At 36.9% G+C, this 20,321-nt stretch overlaps 1 protein-coding gene across 2 annotated transcripts in view; it reads left to right on the top strand.

Moving 5' to 3' along the window:
• Positions 1 to 10,747, top strand: part of EPM2A (EPM2A glucan phosphatase, laforin) — a 356,235-nt gene extending 345,488 nt beyond the window's left edge. Inside the window, exons 5-6 of one of the 2 annotated variants that reach the window (XR_010118990.1) lie at positions 10,115 to 10,397; positions 10,672 to 10,747. The gene's annotated coding sequence lies outside the window, so the exon portion shown is untranslated. Of the gene's footprint in view, positions 1 to 10,114; positions 10,591 to 10,671 lie in introns of those variants that run through there. The other variant, XM_063632111.1, reaches the window with a different exon arrangement.
• The last annotated feature ends 9,574 nt before the right edge of the window (positions 10,748 to 20,321 follow it).

The raw sequence follows: 20,321 nt of genomic DNA, 5'->3' as shown, positions 1-20,321 counted from the left end.
GACAGCACAGTGGGACCCACAGCAGCCACTGGAAGTGGAACAGATGGTCATGCTGTGGGAGTGGACTGGTTTCCACCTGATACCAGTGGTCTCTGAGGTTCCTGAGAACTTCCTGTGTTACCCCATCAATTTTTAGAAAATCTTCACTTTATCCTCATTCCATTCGTTGCCTTCAGGGTCAACAGCGTGGAAATGCACCTTGTCTCCTTGATAGCCTCCTGCTGCATCTCATTGGCTCTGATCCCAGTGTTTCTGACCACATTCATCTTGGAGAAGGGGCCATCAGCTTCCATCTTGCTCCTCTGCTGGCTCCAAGTTCACACACAGCTGGTCTATGTCTTTCCCCAGGATGACCGAGTTTCACCTGTTCAGAACGTCAGGGCAGGACCTCAGCCTCCCCACCACTGGCCACTCTCTCCCCAGTGCTCACGGCCATCAGAAGGGTGGGACCAGGCCACAGACAAAAGCCTGACCAGACGCCAGCCCTCCCGGGGCTGACTGCCACCTCCAGTTCTTGCTCACAATCTGAAGAGTGGAGGAGTCAGGAGAGCCCTTGAGGCCTCCAACAGGACTCAGCTCAGGCCATGGTCATCTTCCTTCTGGAAGAAGCTGGTAAGCCGCCAGGGTGTGACACCACTGCATGGCCCAACTGTGAGGGCAGAGGTGCCACCATCTGCCCTCTGTGAGGAAGTGGTTGCCTGAATACAATTTTAAAACAAACTTAAAAACAACCAACTATCCAGAAAAATGGATTTGCCACCATTATGCACCTGGTTGGCATTATTCAGATGTAAAGCACTCACACAGATAAAAAGGAAAATACTAGGATGTTAGTCTCCATTGCTAATAGGCAAAGGGAATAGGCAAGCCGTGAAAGACTAAATAGGAATAGCTTAAAAACATGACAATAGACTTATTTCACTAGTAATCAAAGAACTAGAAATTAAAATTATTTTATTAGTTATTAATCTCATTTGCATACTTAAACCCTATTCAATGTTGTCCAGGGAGAGTGAAATAGGTACTCATCTCTATTAGTACAATCTCTTTAGAAAACAACATATAAATAAGCATGACAGTAGGAAAGAAAAAAAACAATCATGCAGGTGGTTAGGGTTGGTCCTGGGTGAAACTCCTTCAAATCAAGAACAGCCTGAAAATCAAGCTGCAGGCCCCAGGTAAGAAAAAGCCTGTCTCCTTGAATGGAGACACCTACTCTACGAACCCAGATGAACAAATTCCACCCCTTTGTTGCACACATTTCTGTCTCCTTGGCACGGCTTTGTCCATTTCATGTGCTTCCTCCCAATTCTTCCTTACTTTTCACATATTTTACATATACCTATCTTTCTGCGATTGGTGCTGGCCGAATCTTTAGTTGCATAATGTGTAACGTCACTTCAGCCCGATTGGTTGTAGGCCAAGACTTCACCTCTACCTCCAATTGGTTCTTTTCAGTACTGTGTCCCTTTCTGAGTGGTGCTTTCTCCAAGATGGCCCACAGACCAGTCAACGCACTCCTCCCACTTCGAAGTCCATAAAAACCCTGAACTTAGCCCTGCAGCCAACAACCCTCTTTTGGGTCTCCTCTCTTTGCTGAGAACTTTTCTGTCGCTCAATAATCTGACTCTGCCTTACTCACTTTCTGTTGTCCATGTCCCTTATTCTTCCTGGTCATGAGACAAGAACCCAGAGCTCACTGGTGGTGGGGGTAAAAGAGTTGTAACACTCCCCACCAACTCACTGAAGAATAGGAGTGAAAAAGCTGCAACATAAACACCGGGATACTTAAAAATATGATACCTTTTGTTTCACACATTTAGGACTCTTTTATCAGGAAATAGTTGGAAAGATATCCAAAGATATGTACACAAAGGAGTTAATTTTAAAAAACATAATTGTTACATAATTTAACCTAAAAATATCCTAAATACTTAACATGAGGGAAACTAAGTTGGCATAGTCATATAATGGAATATTTGACCTCCATTAAAATTATATTTATCAAAGTATAATACAACAAAATGCCTATAAGTAAAATGTAAATGATGTAACATTTTAATTTATGATATGCCCTCCACTATGTTAAAAATTTCTTTAAGTACTGGAGAATGTGTGCCAAAAGTTAAATATTTTTCTGGTAATATCATCATGAATAATATTTTTTGTTTATAGTGTTTTAGTGCTTCAAACTGTCTTTTACAATGATAAAAGGAAATTACACATATATAATATATATATTATGTTTGTGTGTACATAGTATATATGTATTTAAACATCTGAATGATGTTTAAGGTCCAAATTTGAACTTAATTGCATTAATTTTGCTTTAGTAAAATATTCAACACTGCACTAGAGAATTGATAATAAAGCAAAATATGAGAAAAAAAGCCTAAAATTCCACATGGAAAAATGTTATAGTAAAAAAGTTAAAAGTAAACGTAAAAACATTTCATAGAACAACAAAAGAAACCCAATAAATTTACTGAGGACAGAGGATAGAACTAAAAGTCTTAACGCAACAAATATAATGTAACTTTGACATGCTCAGAATATATAAATAATATGTATGTAATACATATGCATGTATATAAATACAGATCAATACCTGAAGTTAGAAGTTTATTTAAATAAATCTTTTCAGGCTAAGACAGCTGAACTTGGGGCATTTTCATAAATGTTATTAATTTTTAAAATTAATCTGCCTCTGAAAAAAATTTAAGAGGAAGAAAGATATGCTAAATTTAATACCCTAGAGTATTTTTATTGCTGTAATTAGATGTAATCAAAAACTTGGAAATTATGTACCCAGAGGTTGAAGGCTGATTTAATACTCATGAAACAAGGCTCAGGCTATGATTTATAAATTTATAAATTAAGTAATTTTCTCTGGTGATAATGGTTTCTAGAAGAATTGGAGCAATGAGAAAATTTAAGTATGAGAAAAATAATTTTAAAAGGAAACCTAGATCAGGCTTGGTCTCATTTTTCTTCCCGAGATAGCATATGACTGAATTTACAGCTCTCATCCCCAGACATATTACGTATGTGAATTTTGACACAACCACTTGTTTAACCAAAAAATGAGTGACTGAGGCAAGTGTCTCAATCAGTAGAGGTTTGTTGGGTCAAAGTGTGAGACTGTGCCCAGGAAAAACACAAGCCACAGAAGCACCTGTGACCTGTGTTATCCAAAGAAGATTTTGTGAACTCAGTATTTAAGGGGAGAGAGCGTGCCAGTGCCGGGGGAAGGGACGATGGGGGTAGGCAGTGAGGCAAATGGTTACAATCTTGTGAGGCTCTAATTCTTGATCAACAAATCTGCGTTTTACATAAGACAAGGTAAACACTGAAAAGAGAGAGCAGAGAAAAGAGTCAATTATGCAGCTGTCTCAGGAGAGGTGGAAGAGTGATTGATCTCATCTTGTCCTTGTTTGGTACCTGGCAACATAAGCTCTTAATGGACACTGTCAGTGGGAGTCTAACAGAACTCAGTTTTAGAAGTTTAACTCAGGCTGCAGACCTGAGGTTACAACTGGCATGTGTTTGCTTTATAGGAGGCTGTGTATCCTGAAAGGATCCAGGGGCCAGCAAGGAATTTCCCTGTGAGCAATTTGTGAGGGTGTCCACATGGATAGGTATAAGGTCCTTTGATGTTGTGGGAAACTGGCTTATGTATACTGCTATGACACAGAGTTGTGAAGTTACAGCTATATGTTTAGAGAAAGAACAATGGAAGTGTTGAATGACTCAGTTCCCAGGCTTAACTTTTCCCCTTGGCATAGCAAGTTTGGGGGTCCTGAGATTTTATTTTCTTTTACACACTGATGAGCTGATTCTCTTTGGACCAGGCTCAAAGCATTCCTGAACCTCAGTGTTCTCATTTTTAATGTACCTGTTGTAAAAGCTGCAACTCTTATTATAGTTCCTTAGTCATCTGTAATTTATTTTTCAAAGATTTAATGAAATTCAATCTCAGTTTTGAAAACATGGTAGGATTGTACTCGCTTGTCTTCTTGTGCCTGGTTGAGGCCATGTGACAAGTCCTGTTCAATCAGTTGTGAGGAGCAGAACATCCACTGCCCATGCAGCACCCTACAAAGCTCTCTTTGCCTCTCTCTTGACAAGCAGAAACCTGTTGGTGGCTGTTGTGTCAGCCTGTATCATGGAGTGCAGTCGACATGGAGCACTCTCAGCCTCTGGCCAACCCACAATGGACATGTAGCAGGACAAGAAATAAAGTTTGTTGTGTAAAACTACTGCAATTAAGTGGTTATTTGTTTACACAGTATAAGCTAGCCTATATGAACTGTTACCTAAACAAAATATTAAGCAGTAGAGAATTGGCTAAGTGATTTATGATGCAACATGACTTGAAATAGTGTATAGTCATTAATTTTAATGTCACATTACATTTTTGACATGAAGAGATGGTTATATTACTGAAAAAATTCTTATTTAGATATAGATATGTAGATACATAGATAATATGGTACTATTTTAAGATATTTAATTCAAATTTATGTGCACATATTTGCATAGAGAAAAATTAGAAAGTTTTGTACTAAAATATTACACAGAAAAATACTATATACTAAAATATTAGGCCAGGATAGCAAGGTAGTGTTTTTGCAGTGATATTTTCTTTTTGCTTAATTCTATACTCTCTTGTTTTTTATAGTGAATGTATAAAACACTAATGAAGTAATGAAAGTTTTTAAAGAGAGAAAAGAAAAATGTTGGTAGTGGGCTGCCATGTATGTAGCTGTATTGAAATACTAATTTCCCAATCCCCCCAATCCAAATCAAACCGTGTAGTAAATGCACTTGATAAAAATTGGAAGTCATTCTAGGGTAAAAGGCTGTTTCACTGGCATAATTATCATAGCTTGAAATGTCTCGTCTTCAGTTGAAAGACAACGGTTTCAATTATAGAGGAAAGTTCTAAAAATGTGACTCCTTCCCATGGCGATAATAAGGCTTGACAAGTCGTATTTGCCCTTAGGCCTTTCCTGATATTGTGATTTTTCTCTTTAGAAATGGCTCAAATGCCTGCTCTGCTGAGAAACCCCTACAGTAGACATCTGACCTCTTGTGTTTGTGCTAAATCTCCATTATGATAGAAGCTTCTGGCACTTGTCAAAAAAGAAAAAACTGCCTCAGGGTGTTCATGTTGGTCACACTTTAAGGCAGTTTTTATTAAGTAATGTGTGGAAGCTTCTGGCAACTCCAGGAGAGATTAGTCCAACTTCCTGGATTGTTCCAATGCTAAAAATATCTTGAGTCTTTCTTATCCCCCAATAAACTGGGCACAAGAGCCTCAGAAGGAATATTGACAGAACTAAATATTTAGGTGCTTCTGTTAGGCCTGAGGGCACAAAATTAATAAAGTTTAAGATAACCTTTTAATCAGTTAAGAGCATCAGTGGAGGAGAATCGCTTAAAGGCTTTCCTTTGACAGAGTATTTTTTAATTGATGTGATAATGATGTCAGTGCGTTTTCTCCCTCTTTGAAAATGCCTAAAGCCTTTTCAACAGTGCCAAAAGAGCAAAATCTAAAACCTCTTTAAAGGTAGGTCAGCTCCCAACTTTCAAAGAGTTAACATAGCATTCTGCCTTTTAGAATATTGCTCTGTAAATGTGAAGATAGGACGCCAGTTTCTCTACCTAAGTAAATTAGAATTATATGGTTTTACATAGTATTGCAAAGTTATGGGATTTTTTTTCCCCACTCAGTTCATAAGGTTGTTGTTTTATTGTTTATAAAAGTAGTCCAAACTTTGGGAAATACCGTGAAATTGTCTTGCAATAGCCATAGAGCCGGACACTACTGTGTTTTTCGCATCTCAAAGATGTCTGGTGGACCTGAAAGCAGCTTAGGTGTTATTCTCAGTGTCCACTGGATGAAAAGACACTGTTTCCGTTATTCTGATCCCTCATTGAAGCCTCACTAAAAGCCACTGCCTTATTCCAGCTGTGCAGCAAGGAACAAAGGAAAGGTCTGGCTCTAAACGTGGGAGTGAAGCAGAATGGGGAAGTGTGGTGTTTGCGCCCTGTGGCAGTCACTGTCTACCGCCAGCTGTGATCTCACCAGGGTTATCAAGTGTGGTGCTAGCGAAGTGATGACAAGTGTGCTAAGCTAAACTAAATTTGGCCTGAGGATGCCTCTGTACTTTGAGTCCCTATGTGAAGAACTGCAACCTAACTTATAATAGTGCTTAAACCGAAAGCCGGGAGTCTACTTTTGTATAAATAGCTGAGTCTCAGCCAATCACAGCAGCCAGACTTCAGTCAATTACAGGCTGCCAGCTGATCAGACCATATTCAAGTAAAGCAAAGGCGAAGTCGTAACCAGTCAAGCTGTTTCTGTACCTCACTTTCATTTTCTGTTTATAAATGCAGCTTGGCCATGTTGTGGGAGGGAGTTATCTCAACCTCTTCTGATTCAGAGCACTGCCTGATTCGTGTATTGTTGTTTGCTCAACTAATATCTGTTATGTTTAATTTGTCTAAAGGTTTTTTTTTTTAACAACTATAAGGTGGGAATGGAAAAGAAAGCAAAAGTATAAATGACATTTTAGATTTCAACTCTATGAGCAACTGGTATCTAATAGTGTAATGGAGAAGTCAAATCTGATTCCTAAGTTGTTTTTAAACCACAGATGATTAAGGCAAAACTATAAACTGAAAGGATAGTCTAGAAATTTTAATTTGAAGGTAAAATTAATTACTTTGAGAAAATTGAATTTCAAGTCCCTTTAGGACTTCCAGGCTGTCAATGGAAAGAGGTGGTTTTCATTCCATTGTGTTATTGAAGCAACATTGTCTTGGCAAGTAAGCCATTAGAGGGAGAAAGTAAAGATGACATTACAATTTGGGTCATGTAGGTGGTACTATTGACAGCGATAAGGTAGTGGCAAGAAAATTAAAAGGTGGTAAAGAAGAAAATACTGAAGAGAGAAGAGGGAACTGCTAATTGATAGAGTAGGACCTTAAAGGAGGAAAGAGGGAGAAGTCAAGTGTAAAGGATGGGGGAGATAGGTAAATATTGGGAAGGAAGTTGTACTTCAAGAATTTGTTATGCCTAGGGTAATTTTTCTAATACCTTTATCATGTGTGTGCATGTGTGTGTGTGTGTGTATGTGTGTATGTGCATGTGTGCATGTTTAACAGTGTAAAGCCCCTTTGCTCACCCAGTTGGGGAGTAAATATCAAATTTCCCAACTCAGCAAGCAGGGGGGCTTCATCTTCTGATGCTGGAGCTGACATCAGAGGTAGGGAGCTGAGGAAGCAGCCCCAAAGCTACATTCAGTTCAAAGGGCACTGTCAGAGAGCACAAACTAGGTCCCTGGGTAAAGGCATATGGTAGGCTCAGAAGACAGAGTGAACATGTGCTGGAATGGTAACAGGGTACTAAGCCTGGAGTAAGACCTCTTTTGCAGGGTATAAGCAGTCATGCCCATACTCATGCGCACCAGTGAGATGAAGTATTATGGTCGAATCTTAAGCTTTGATCATATAAAAGTATAGAAAATACAATTGGGTTGAATTTTTTATTGAATTTTCAAGGCAAGTAGTGTATTTATTTTTAGTTAAATGGAAAATGACAATTAGGATTCATGCATTTACCCGTTTATTTAGTATAAGCATACATCACAAATGCAGAGTGGTTTATAATTTCTTTAAAATTTATTTTCCAAGTCCAATGCTTAATTTTATAGGCAGCCAACTCTGCATTTCATTGAGATAGAGTACCTCTCTTTAAGTTCCCAAATAAAAATTTACTTCTGATATGCTGAGATTTGATTTTTATTGTACTGATTAACAAATAGCAGAAGTCAAAAATGCCATTTATTTAGAAGTGCAAAAGTGATTTAAGAGATGAAGCCAATGCTAATTCATTGCATATCCTAAAAAGTAATTGGTCTTTTGGTGAAAGATTTGATGGACAAATTGCTTCCATTAGTAAAGTGGTCTTAGGAAAGCTGATTTAACAAAAACGGGTCAAGTAGTTTCCAGCTTGATCTCTTTTCAATTAAGCCATTTTTGCAGAGCAAGAAAGACTGACAAATATTTAACTGTAATTTTTTATGTCTTTCTAAATTATCTTCCTATTTTGTCAATGTATGTAAACTCAATTCTACATATTAATAATACTGTATGTTAAATTGAGCCATTTTTCATGTAATACTGCTTCATATTCGTATTTTGTAGATGTCAAAATATTTGCCATTTTAAATGTTTTTTTAGTGTGTCAAAACTAGTGTTTTTCCTTTTTGTTTTTATTTGTTTTTTAAAATCATGCCTTATTAGTCATTTGGACTATTGTCATGTATTGTGTCTTGGGAAATGGCACCCTCTAGGCACACTTCTTGGCATGATCGCAATTGCAGTCTGGGAGGCAGCAGAGGGTGTTGGGGGTCTCAGCTGCCCAGACTTGGGCAGGGAGCAAATTGAAATTGAAGCCTGTGCTTTACCTCAGTGCCCTGGAAAGCCAGAAGAAAATCCAAATGCCAAATCTGAGGAAAGGAATACAGAAGGGGAATGGAACTTAAATTGAAAATCTGCCACAAGGAAGAGGCAAGACAAGAATCAGGCTTAGTGGTCTGGATACAGAGTTGAGGTAGAATGCTAATACCGCCCATGGCCTGCACATACCCCTGAGTGTGGTATGCTCTTCCATGGGGAGAAAAACCTGGCTCTGATCTGTAAGGAAAAATAGAATTAAGTGGCATTATACAACCTAGTAGCGATGCCCTCAATAGCAGCTTCACAAAAAGTGCACAGGTCTTACACATATAATCGTTTTTAAATACTAGTTCTTTTTGAAAATGAAGGACACAATGTCAAAATGGTCTTCATATAGTCATTTTATTTATTAGTTCTTAATAAAAATGAGGACTTAATATTAAAGTTATACGAGGGGTTTTTACCGGACAGTAAAGTTATGGTAGTACAAGTCTGTAGTTTTCTGGATCTCCAAATGTATATAGAAATGAGGCTTAGAATCAATTCTGGATTTCATCCCTACCCCTGTACTTCTCCTGCTGTTGCTGAGATGAGTGTGATTTTCATGTGGTTCATTTATTTGGAAAACTTAGACCTAATCTCATTTAACCCTTTGGGAACACTTAGTACTCCCTCCTGCTTAAACACTTTCTTAATATTAATAAATAACATTTAACGTGCATGGTGCTAAGAATATTACATTTTAATGCCACAGCCATATCATCAATCTCATTTACAGATGAGGAAATTGAGGCTTGGGAAGGTTAGGTAGCTTGATCAATGCATCATAACCAGCAGAGTTCAGATCCTGTGTGTCTAATCCTCAAGCTGGTGATCTTAACCAGCGTGCATCCTGCACACCTACCTGTCGGCTTCCTGTACAACCTTCTCTCCTCCTCTCCCTTCTTCCTATTTGGCTCCTCCTTCTCTAATGGATCATTAGCTTTGACTGCATCTTATTTGGTGCAACAGTAGAGTCTGAACTCATTAGTAGTCCTTAAGCATGACTGCACACTGACATCACCTGGAAATTTTTATAAGGCAGTTATCTGGGCACTATCTCAGATGAATGAACTGGAACCATTGAGAATGGGGCTTGCCTGGACATCTACAAGCTTAGAAGTTCTCCTGCCAATTCTAATGGCAGAAAGGGTTAAGAATAGAGACTCTAAAATAGTAGTTCCCAACAGGACTTATTAGTATCATCTGAGTAACATTTTAAAACCCTATCTGGGATGGGGCAGGGAATGTGTAATTTTTCAAGAACTCACAGGCGATTCTGATGAGGAACCAGGTTCAGAAGCAACTTAGTTTCCTTCTCAATTACTCACTACAGAAGCACAACTTTATACAGGAGCTTTGTGGTGTAAATATTCTGTGCTTTAATTATCAGACCACCATAAACAGCAAAATGATATTTTGCAACAAAAATAGAGAACATTGTGTTCAACCCTCATGCCATGACTGACAAGGGTCTCCATAGCTGACACCAGTTTGCTTCCACCTCATTGCTCACTGCCGCTGCCCCAAATCCTGTTGAATAGAAGCATTCCCAGAGCTCCAATGCTGCTTTCTGACTTTTTCCTTCTGCTGTTTCCTTTACCAGGAATTGCTATCCCTTTATTTCCAGGGCTATGATGGGGTTCAGGACATGCTACCACATAATATTTGAATCTGAAGGAATCGAGAAAACCACAGAAGCAGGAAGGTCCCTCTGCCTTCCCTTGCCCTTCCTCCCTGACGCAGTTCATAGAATCCAGAGGGAGTTTCAGACTTTTCTCTGAAGCAGGTCATAAGACTTTCATGTGACAGACACCCTCCCTATTCCCAGAAGAAGGGAACATCCTCATCTCCAAAGAAAGAACACAGAGGACTCTGAATGGGCCTTGGTGAGTTTTCCCCAAGTTTCTCGCCATTGGATGTCACTCTCTAGCCTGTCATCTTTCTCTAGGATTGTCTACTCTTCGTTAAAGCTAGCATAAAAATAGCCAAGTTTACCCATTTCCTTGAATCTTTTTTTTTAATGAAGACTCTAGTGTCATGTGAAACATATATTAAATAAATTTGTGTGCTTTTGTCTTATTAATTTGATTTTTGCAGTAACGGCCTCAGCCATGAACCTAGCATGGGTAGAGAAAAATATATTTTTTTTCTCCCCTACAGCTGATTAACTTCTCATTGCCCTTTCAACCACTGAAGTCTCTCTGCATCCAACAGGCCTCCACCAGTGGGGTCAGAGATAGGTGGCATAGCCAGGTGATTCCTCATCCCATGTGCCTGTCTTTATCACACTGTGTTGAACTGTTCTGCACATGTGTCTGCTCTTCCACCAGCCTGTCAGTTCCGTGAGAACAGGGACCATGTGTTTTCCATCCTGCTATTCTCGGGCTCTCACAAAGTTCCTGGCAACTGAAATGGCTTAGTAAGTGTTCGCTGACTGAATGTTAAAATGAACTAACATAATGCAGACATAGGAATCCTTTCCTAACTAAAAAGAGTAACGTTGGGGCAAAATTCAAATATATACAATAATTAATTTTCAAAAGACAACTGTTTATATGATGGTAAAAAAATAAGTTGTTATTTATTGAAAAAACTTAGGGGGAAAATTTTATATTTTATATATATATATATATATATATATATATATATATATATACACACACACACATTCACATGCATATATATACACCTATATATGTATATATGAAGTGATAGCTAGGAAGATAAAAGCACCCATAGTCCCAGAGTAAACAATTATGGAGGTTTAGTCTCTTTTTATGCAGACTCTGTACATAGTTAAAGTTATTTCCTCTACAGTTATATTCTGTGTATGTTTCCCAGTTTCCTGGATTACCAATCTAAAGCTCTGGGAGAAGTCCTAGCCCTGCCAAGTTCCCAGTCCCTCCTCACCCCCTGAGAGTCTGACACCCTTGGTGCCCCTTCCCCACCCCACCCCTATTTTAGCCCTGTCATGCTCTCTACCTGACCTGGGCTCCACCCCATTTTTGTGTTCATTTCAATCCCAAAGATAGGTACTCATTCTGTACCTCAAAGAAGTCACTGCATTAGGCACAATGGAGGCACAGCGGAGACAGATTCTGTCTTCAGGGATGTATTAGCAGAGACAACACAAAAGACACAATAAAAGACAACAGATGCTGAATATGAGGGGTCTTGTGTAAAAGAAGCTTATTTAGTAGAGGGGTCATTAAATAGTTGAAGGAAAGAGATGACTGTGAGCTGTGCCTTCAAGGCTGTTCTGAGTCTGACAGGCAGGGCAGGACATGCCAGATGAGGAAACAGCAGCATAAGGAGGAAAAAGAGAACTTCTTGAGGCTCAGCGCAGTTGCTTCTTAAAAAGGCAGATTTCTAAACCTCTGAATTGAGGAAAGGTGACAGTGGCAGCATGATATACCATTTTAACAAGCTCCCAGGTGATGCCGGCGCCGCAGATACACAGACAGGCACTTGAGAAGATGAGAACATGTTCAGTCTGTAGCCGTGGATTTATGTCACAAGGCTGTGGGATATGGAACAGGGAACAGATTGCAGATGATCTGTGGAAGGCAAATGACAACCTCAGCAGTTAGTACTTATTTCCTGAGGCAAAAGGGAGCCATTGAAGGATTTTGAGCAGAGAAATGACATTATCAGTGCTGTGATTCAGAAAAAAGAAAACCTATGACTTAGTTCCTAATTGTTGATTCCTACCATAGTCTAAGTCGAGCTTTCAAAAGATGAAGGCCTAAAACTTCCACCTGGAATATGGAGTCAGTTGGTCAGGGTAAACCCAAGGCTTATACATTTTTCAGTAATTCCATGATCTAGATGGAGACTGAAAGTTCAGAGGGAAAAGTGTTAGTGGCAGAGACATTTTCATGGGGTTGACCTAAGAATACAATGAGGTCTTGCCTGCTAATCTGTGGTTTCTATTGATATTTCCCAGAATGAGAGAAAAATTATCCTCCAGCTTTAACTCTGAGGGAGTCTTACAGGGAATGCACCTCTCTGGAAGAGCTCCCCTAACTAAAACCCTTGAGTTTGGGAAAATAAACTGTGAAACTAGCTGCTGGCAAACTGAACCCCCTTAAAAACATTACCTGCTATGTGTGCTCAATGCTCTTGGTTGACCTCATGCATAAAGGTGTTAATTCAAGCGAAATACTAGAAATGGAGATAGCTGAGAAAAAAACTTCTTAATGTCAAGTGATAACCAGAGATAATTATGACTAATGCTTTATAAATCTCTGTCCTAGAATATTCGTTTAGTGTCTTATTTTCAACCACAAATAGATATTTCAAATTGTATAGCATATCTGTGAAGAAGCATTTGTGTAAAAATATAACTCATACAAAAATCCCTTTTAAAAATAGATGAGCATGGTGTCATTTTATTTTTCAATTGTGGAAACAAGTTTCTCAAAGGCAGTGTTGTTTCATGGAAAGGTTATTATCTGGTTAAAGAAATGAGCATTCTTTACTCACCTGTAATACTTCATAAAATTTTACAAATTGTAAAACCTTGGAGATAAGTATGATTAACCTCCTCCCCACCCCCTTTTTCAGATATGAAAACTGGGGCTCTCGGCTAGGTAAGTTATGGAAACGATACCTGAACCCATGTCTGTCTGAGCCCATGACTACTGATATCAACAGGTCTTGATTAAAACCCTGGCTTTGACATCAGCTAGCTGTGGAAGATTGGTTAAGACACCTCCTCTCAGCTTTAATTTTCCTTATCTGTAAAACAGAGTTAGATTTCATCTTTAAAATCTCCTTGTAAAGTACTCCATGAAGTACCTTGACTTTCACTATTTGCCTACTTTCTAAAATAAATTTGAATGTCACTAAAATCAAGTTATTTAGATGTTTCTCATTTCCTAAACTGCACTGATCATTGTTCAATCATTTCTGTTATAATATTTAAAATTATAATACAACTTTTATTTTATAAGTACTAAGTAGAAATTCTGCTGTTCTTTTTTACTTGAAATAATTTGCCATTGCATTCAAAATTAAGAGAAAAAAATACCAAAGCAAACATACAAAAAGCCACAATTAAAAAATTAAAAGATCAAATATCACGTTTTCACTTATAAGTGGAAGCTAAACAATAGGTACATTTGGACATAAAGATGGAGATCATAGATACCAGGAACTCCAAAAGTAGGGAAGGTGGGAGGGTACTTAGAGTTGGAAAGTTACTTATGGGCTACCATGTTCAATATTTGGATGATGTGTACACTGGAAACCCAATCCTTACCATAGCATGCATGTAATACTCATGTAACAAACAAGCACATGTACCCTCTGAATCTCAAATTTAAAAGAAAATGTAAAAATCAAAAGACAAGTCCATTCAATTCTATGTATTTTCCATTTTGAGTTTTTCTATGTCCTATAGGTTATTTCAACTTGTGTTTCATTTCTGTACACATGGAGATTTTTATTTCTTTTTGCTTTTGACTTCTAATTTAGTTGCATTATAGACAGTAAATACATTCTATACAAAAATTCAAATTATTAAGGCTTATTTAGTGGAATAGTAGATACACTACTAGTGGATCCATTAATAGTGATGTAAATCCAAGGCTACAAACTGATCTATTCATTTTAAAAGCATTCCATTTTTTTTTTTGTTAGGAAGGTAATTTATTCTCATTGGATACTGACCTATACATCTACATTAAATCAGGTTTATTAATGGTTTTGTCCAAATTTAAATCCTTAAATCTTCCACCATGTTGCTGAATTTTTTCAAATCTCTTTTTATATACACTGAGGATAATTCATTTGTGTACCAGTTTAGAATATTTATATTTTGATGAGGTGAAATTTTTATCTTTATACAATAATGATTCTCTCTGTCCCTAATGGTATTTTTCTATCTTAAAGTCTATTTTGTCTGCTATTCAAGCTGTCTCTGGTATTTACCTTATGTCTACAAACACACACACACACACACACACACACACACACACACATGCATTAAAAAAAAGATTGATATGTATTATTTCTTTTTTTTTTTTTAACATGAAATCTTGCTCTGTTGCCAGGCTGGAGTGCAGTGGTGCAATCTGGACTCACTGCAACCTCCGCCCCCAGGGTTCAAGCAATTTTGTAGTCTAAACTTTCTTTGTTCTTAATTATTAGATGTGTCTTAGAAATGTACTACTAGGTACATAATTGTTATTGTTTTTCATATATCCCACTAGAACTATTTTAGGTAAAATTTTAAATATAGGTTATTAAGTTTTTCTATTTTTACACACAAAACAGCCTTCAAACCCTACGCGCAGTTCTTTTCTTGATTTTTTTCATTTAACACTGTACATTGGAGAGTTTTCTATAGCAGTGCCTTCTTACTGTTATTTACTATCTGCACCATATCCCTACTGAATTAGTGTCCTACTGATGTACATTCTTATTACCAATATTTTTCTATCCAAGACCTACCTTGGATATCATTTCATAATGTGAAAACATATCCATCCCTAGGATAAGTTTCCAGAAGTGCAATTTCTGAGACAAAATGTCTATGTAATTGGAATTTCTAAATGTCTTGACAAGTTGCCCTATAAAATATTGGACCAATTTAAACTCCAAAGAGTAATACATGAGAATGTTCAAGTCATTGAGAAGGCATTATCAAACTTTTAGATATTTATCAACCTGAAAGGTGAAAATGTAGTTTTAAATCTCATTTATCTTAATATGATTAAGACATTAAGAACACTTCAATGAGTTTTAGGGGCATCTGTAGGTCCTTTTCTGTTAACTGTTTGATCATATCTTTTACCTGCTTTTTTAATAGCAATGTTGGTCTTTTTCATACCCACTAAAAGCACTTTTTGTGTTAGATTAGCCCTTTGTCTATGAGTTGCAAACAATTTTCCCAGTTTTTTATTTATTTTGCCTTCACTTACATGTTTTATTTTGCCATATAATTTTCTTTTATTTTATGTGGTCAAATATATCACTTTTCTTTTATAATTTATAAATTGTGAATTATAGTTCACTCTAAGTTTATAAAGAAACATAGTTTCTATAGTACTTCTAGTACATTTATTATCTCACTTTTGGTATGTAAATCTTAGGTCTATTTAAATTTTTTTCTGATGAGCAGTGTGAAATATGGGTCAAATGTCATTATATTAATTTTAGAAGCCTATATAGCTGTTTCAACATATTTGTTAACAGGTCCATAATTTGAACATTATTTTAAAATGCCACTTTTATCATATACTAAATTCCCCTATGTATTTAGGTCCGTTTCTTGCCATTATATTCTATACCGTGGCTCTGTCTCTGTTTCATTACCACATTGTTTAATTATTGAGGCATTACAGTATGTATTAATATATAGTAGGTCTAGCTGCCCCTTCAATAATTTTAGAATCTACTGGCTATGTATATATGATTTTTTTCTATATAAAATTTAGGGTCAGCCTATTTATTCTCGGAGTCTGTCCTCACACTTCTCTTTGTATATGAGATTATATTACATTCATAACTTAGGAAGAATTGACATATTTATGATGTTCAGCCTTGCTAGCTGAGAACACAGTGTTTTCTTTTGTTCAGGACATTATTGGTGTCACTCAGTAATGTTCAGTTTACTCTTGAGAATTACATAATTCTTGTGAAGTTTATTCCTGGGAACTTAAATTTGTTACTGCTATCATAAATGGATTATTTTTCTCATTGTATTTTTCAACTTTTTTGGGGGGATTGGGGATAGGAAAACTTAATTTATATACATTATGTTGTACCATGCCACTCACTAAATTTTCTTTTTATTTACAGGCGTTTCCCTAGTGGATTTTCCTGGGATTTTTAGCCAAAACTATATCATCTACACATTATAAAATAATGTTTACCTCCTCTTTTCCAATTTCTATATATTTAAATTATTCTGTCTAATTGCATTGGCCAGTACCACCAATAGAATGCTAAATAATTATAGTGAACATCAGCATCCTTTTTTGTTTCTAACTTTAGTGGGTCTTGTATTTCCAAATTAAGCATGATAATGATTTGGGGGTGAGATAGATATATTTTATCATGTGGAGAAAAATCTCCATCTATTCTTTAATTGAATATCTTTATCAAAAATTGAATAAATTTGTCAACATTTCAGCATCTATGAAAAAAATCACAAGATTTTTTTTCTTAGATTCGTTAATAGGATGAATTTATATTAATAGATTTACTGATATTGAATCACCCTTCCCTTAATAAAACAAACATGAAATATATATTCTCTTAATTTTCTGCTGGATATTTGCTAATATTTTATTTAAGTTTTTACATCAATATACTTCTATTTTTAATTTAAAAAACTTTCAGGTTTTAAATTACGTATTATAATCACATTATAAAAAGCATTTGAAAATTTTCTCCACTACTACATGCTTAGAAAGAATTCAAAAGCATAGAACATATTAAATATCTATTTATTTATTTATTTATTTATTTATTTATTTTGAGACAGACTCTCTCGCTGTTGCCCAGGCTGCAGTGCAATGGTACAATCTTGGTTCACTGCAACCTCTGCCTGCCCGGTTCAAGCAATTCTCTCAGCCTCTGAAGTAGCTGGGATTACAGACACTCACCACCATGCCTGGCTAATTTTTGTATTTTTAGTAAAGACTGGGTATCATCATGTTACCCAGGCTGGTCTTAAACTTCTGACCTCAGGTGATCCACCCACCTTCACCTCCCAAAGTCCTGGGGTTACAGTCATGAGCCACTGCACCCAGCCATATTAAATTGTTTCTGTAAAATCATTTACATTAGGTTCATTTTCTGGAAATAGTTATTTTACTCTTTTTTTAAATTGATTCTCTGGAAATAATTCCACTTACATTTGTAAACCTTTTTCACCAGTATTATTATTAAATTATATTTTTTAAAAGTCTATATATGCTGGTTTTCAAAATGATTTGCATTAAATTGAGAAAAGAAATCTTTAAATAGTTTTCATATTCATTGATTCTATAGTTGTTCCTTTTTTTTTTTTTTGAGATGGAATCTCGCTCTGTCACCCAGGCCGGAGGGCAATGGCGGGATCTTGGCTCACTGCAACCTCCACCGCCTGGGTTCAAGCAATTCTGCGTTCAAGTGATTCTCCTACCTCAGCCTCCCGAGTAACTGGGATTACAGGAACGCACCACCATGCTCTGCTAATTTTTGATTTTTAGTAGAGACTGGGTTTCACCATGTTGGCCAGGATGGTCTTGATCTCTTGACTTCATGATCTGCCAGCCTCAGCCTCGGCCTCCCAAAGTGCTAGGATTACAGACGTGAGCCACCACGCCTGGTCTCTAGTTCTTCTTTTTGAAGCAGCTACCTTGTCTGGGGTAAATACCAGGGGTTCGTTGTCTCACACCAGGAAAATTTAGTACAGGGACACACACAAGGAGTTTAGGAGTGGAGATTTAATAACAAAAGAAAGAAAAAGGAAAACAGCTCTCTCTCTAGTGAAAGGGGATTTTTGAGAGCAAAAAACTGGCCGGGGGCAGATGCTTCGAATTTTATAGTCAGGCTTGAGGAGGCAGTGTCTGATTTAGATAGTGCTCACAGATTGGTTCTATCAGGTTTGAAGTTCACATAGCTTGCAGAGAAGGCTGGCAGCCCCACCCTAATCCTATGCAAATGAACTTTCCCCTTGGCCAGTGCCATCTTGTCTGCTCCTTACTGTACAGGTGGCTGACAGAGAAGGGAAGATAGAGCCGCCGTTTTGAACATGACTGGCACAACTGCCAACATGTATGTCTGCAGCTCGATTTTACAGGCTGCTCTTTGTTAGAAAGGAAAGTGATTTGGTGCTGCTTTTCATTAAAAGGTAAACCTTACCAAGGACTTCCATACCCTCGCTATCTGCCTAAGTAATTTCTTCTTAACTCCTGTATCATTTTCATGTACTTTCTTATCTTGTATATATGTGTTTCTTCACTTCCACTTGTTTTTTATTGATTAGATTAGTTTGTGGATCATTTATTTTATCAGTTTTGTCAAAGACTTGACTTTCGATTTGAGGACTAAATTCTGATTTTTTTTTTTATCTTGCCCACATTCCTAAGGTGTCTGGGGTCATGCCCTATAAACCATAAATTCTCATCAGATTAGTTTTATTTAACCCTATATATTGTGACTTACTTTCCAAACTGACTCTGCCATAGCATTATGACACAAGGAAGAAAATCATCATATTTTACCCCAAAGCATGTTTCTTTGCCATATCTTGAAATGGCCCTGCAAAACTGTTCTTTATGGGGGAAAATTTGTGTCTGTAAAGAATCTCTATTAACATAGTTAGATCTTTTTCTTCCATGCCCTCCCAATTCTGAAGAGATTAACTAAGAATCTAGCACCTTTTAAAAAGGAAATACTAGCACCTTTTAAATCTAGCACCTTTTAAAAGGAAATACTCGTCACGTATTGTCTCTAAGGGCAACCACTATAAGAATTCAAAAGAACCTTGGTCTCCACAGTCTTTCATCTTAACCCGAACATGTATTTTCTCTCCGTCCCAGATATTTAAACAAACTCAACCAATTGTCAACCAGAAAATGTTTAAATTTACCTATAGCCTAGAAGCGCCCCGCCCCACCGCTTCGAATTGTCCCGCCTTTCTGAACTACATTTCCAACCAATGTATATCTTCAATGTATTTGATTGATGTCTCATGCCTCCCTAAAATGTATAAAACCAACCTGCACCCTGACCACCTTGGGCACATGTTCTCAGGCCCACCTGAGGGCTGTGTCATGGGCCATGGTCACTCATATCTGGCTCAGAATAAATTTCTTCAAATATTTTACAGTTTGACTCATTTTGTTGACAGATTTATTTACTCCTTGTTTCTTTCCTAATTACCTTATGTATTTATTTTTAAAATTTGCTTTTTTATTTCAGTTTTATAATTATTTAATTATTTTATTTCATTTTTTATTGATGCAGACAGTTAAAATGATTAATTTGTCTTTGAGCATCTCTTTAACTGCAATAAACAGGGTACAGATCTTAGTGTTCAACTTACAATAAAATTCTTTTTTTAAAAAATACATGATTTTTACATGTAAATTAAAAAATAAATTAATTAAAATAAAAAACAAATTTCAGAATCTTTCTAATGTATTTTCCTTTTATCATTATACATCATAGACTTGCCTTATTCTTTTCTATATCTGCCTAATATTCCATTCTCCAATTAGTTGACATTCATTTTTATTTTCATGGGTTTTTTTTTTGTTGTTGTTTTTTGCAAGTATGAACATTGCGGCAATAAACATCTTTGGATATATTCCGTATACATGAGAGATTTGTTTATCAGTTGGTGTTTTTATTTCTATGCATTAGAGTTCAAGGAGTAGGATTTCTGAGTTGAATAGTATATGTAATTACAGTTTTAATAAATATTGCCAAATTGCTTTTTAAAAAGATTATTCCTGGCCAGGCATGGTGGCTCATGCTTGTAATCTCAGCACTTTGGGAGGCTGAGTGGGGTGGATCACTTGAGGTCAGGAGTTCAGGACAAGCCTGGTCAACATGGTGAAACGCTGTCTCTACAAAAATACAAAAATTAGCCAGGAGTGGTGGCATACACCTGTAATCTCAGCTACTCAGGAGGCTGAGGCTGGAGAATTGCTCGAACCCGGGAGGCAGAGGTTGCAGTGAACCCAGATCACGCCACTGTGCTCCAGCCTGGGTGACAGAGTGAGACTCAGTCCCAAAAAAAGAGAAAAAGATTATTCCTGATATCTTTACCACATTTTAAGGTCTTTTGGATCTGTAATGATGTCTTC

The sequence above is a fragment of the Symphalangus syndactylus genome, chromosome 2, assembly GCF_028878055.3.
Source record: "Symphalangus syndactylus isolate Jambi chromosome 2, NHGRI_mSymSyn1-v2.1_pri, whole genome shotgun sequence".
Lineage (NCBI taxonomy): Eukaryota > Metazoa > Chordata > Mammalia > Primates > Hylobatidae > Symphalangus > Symphalangus syndactylus.
This window is presented reverse-complemented; position numbering and strand designations above follow the sequence as displayed.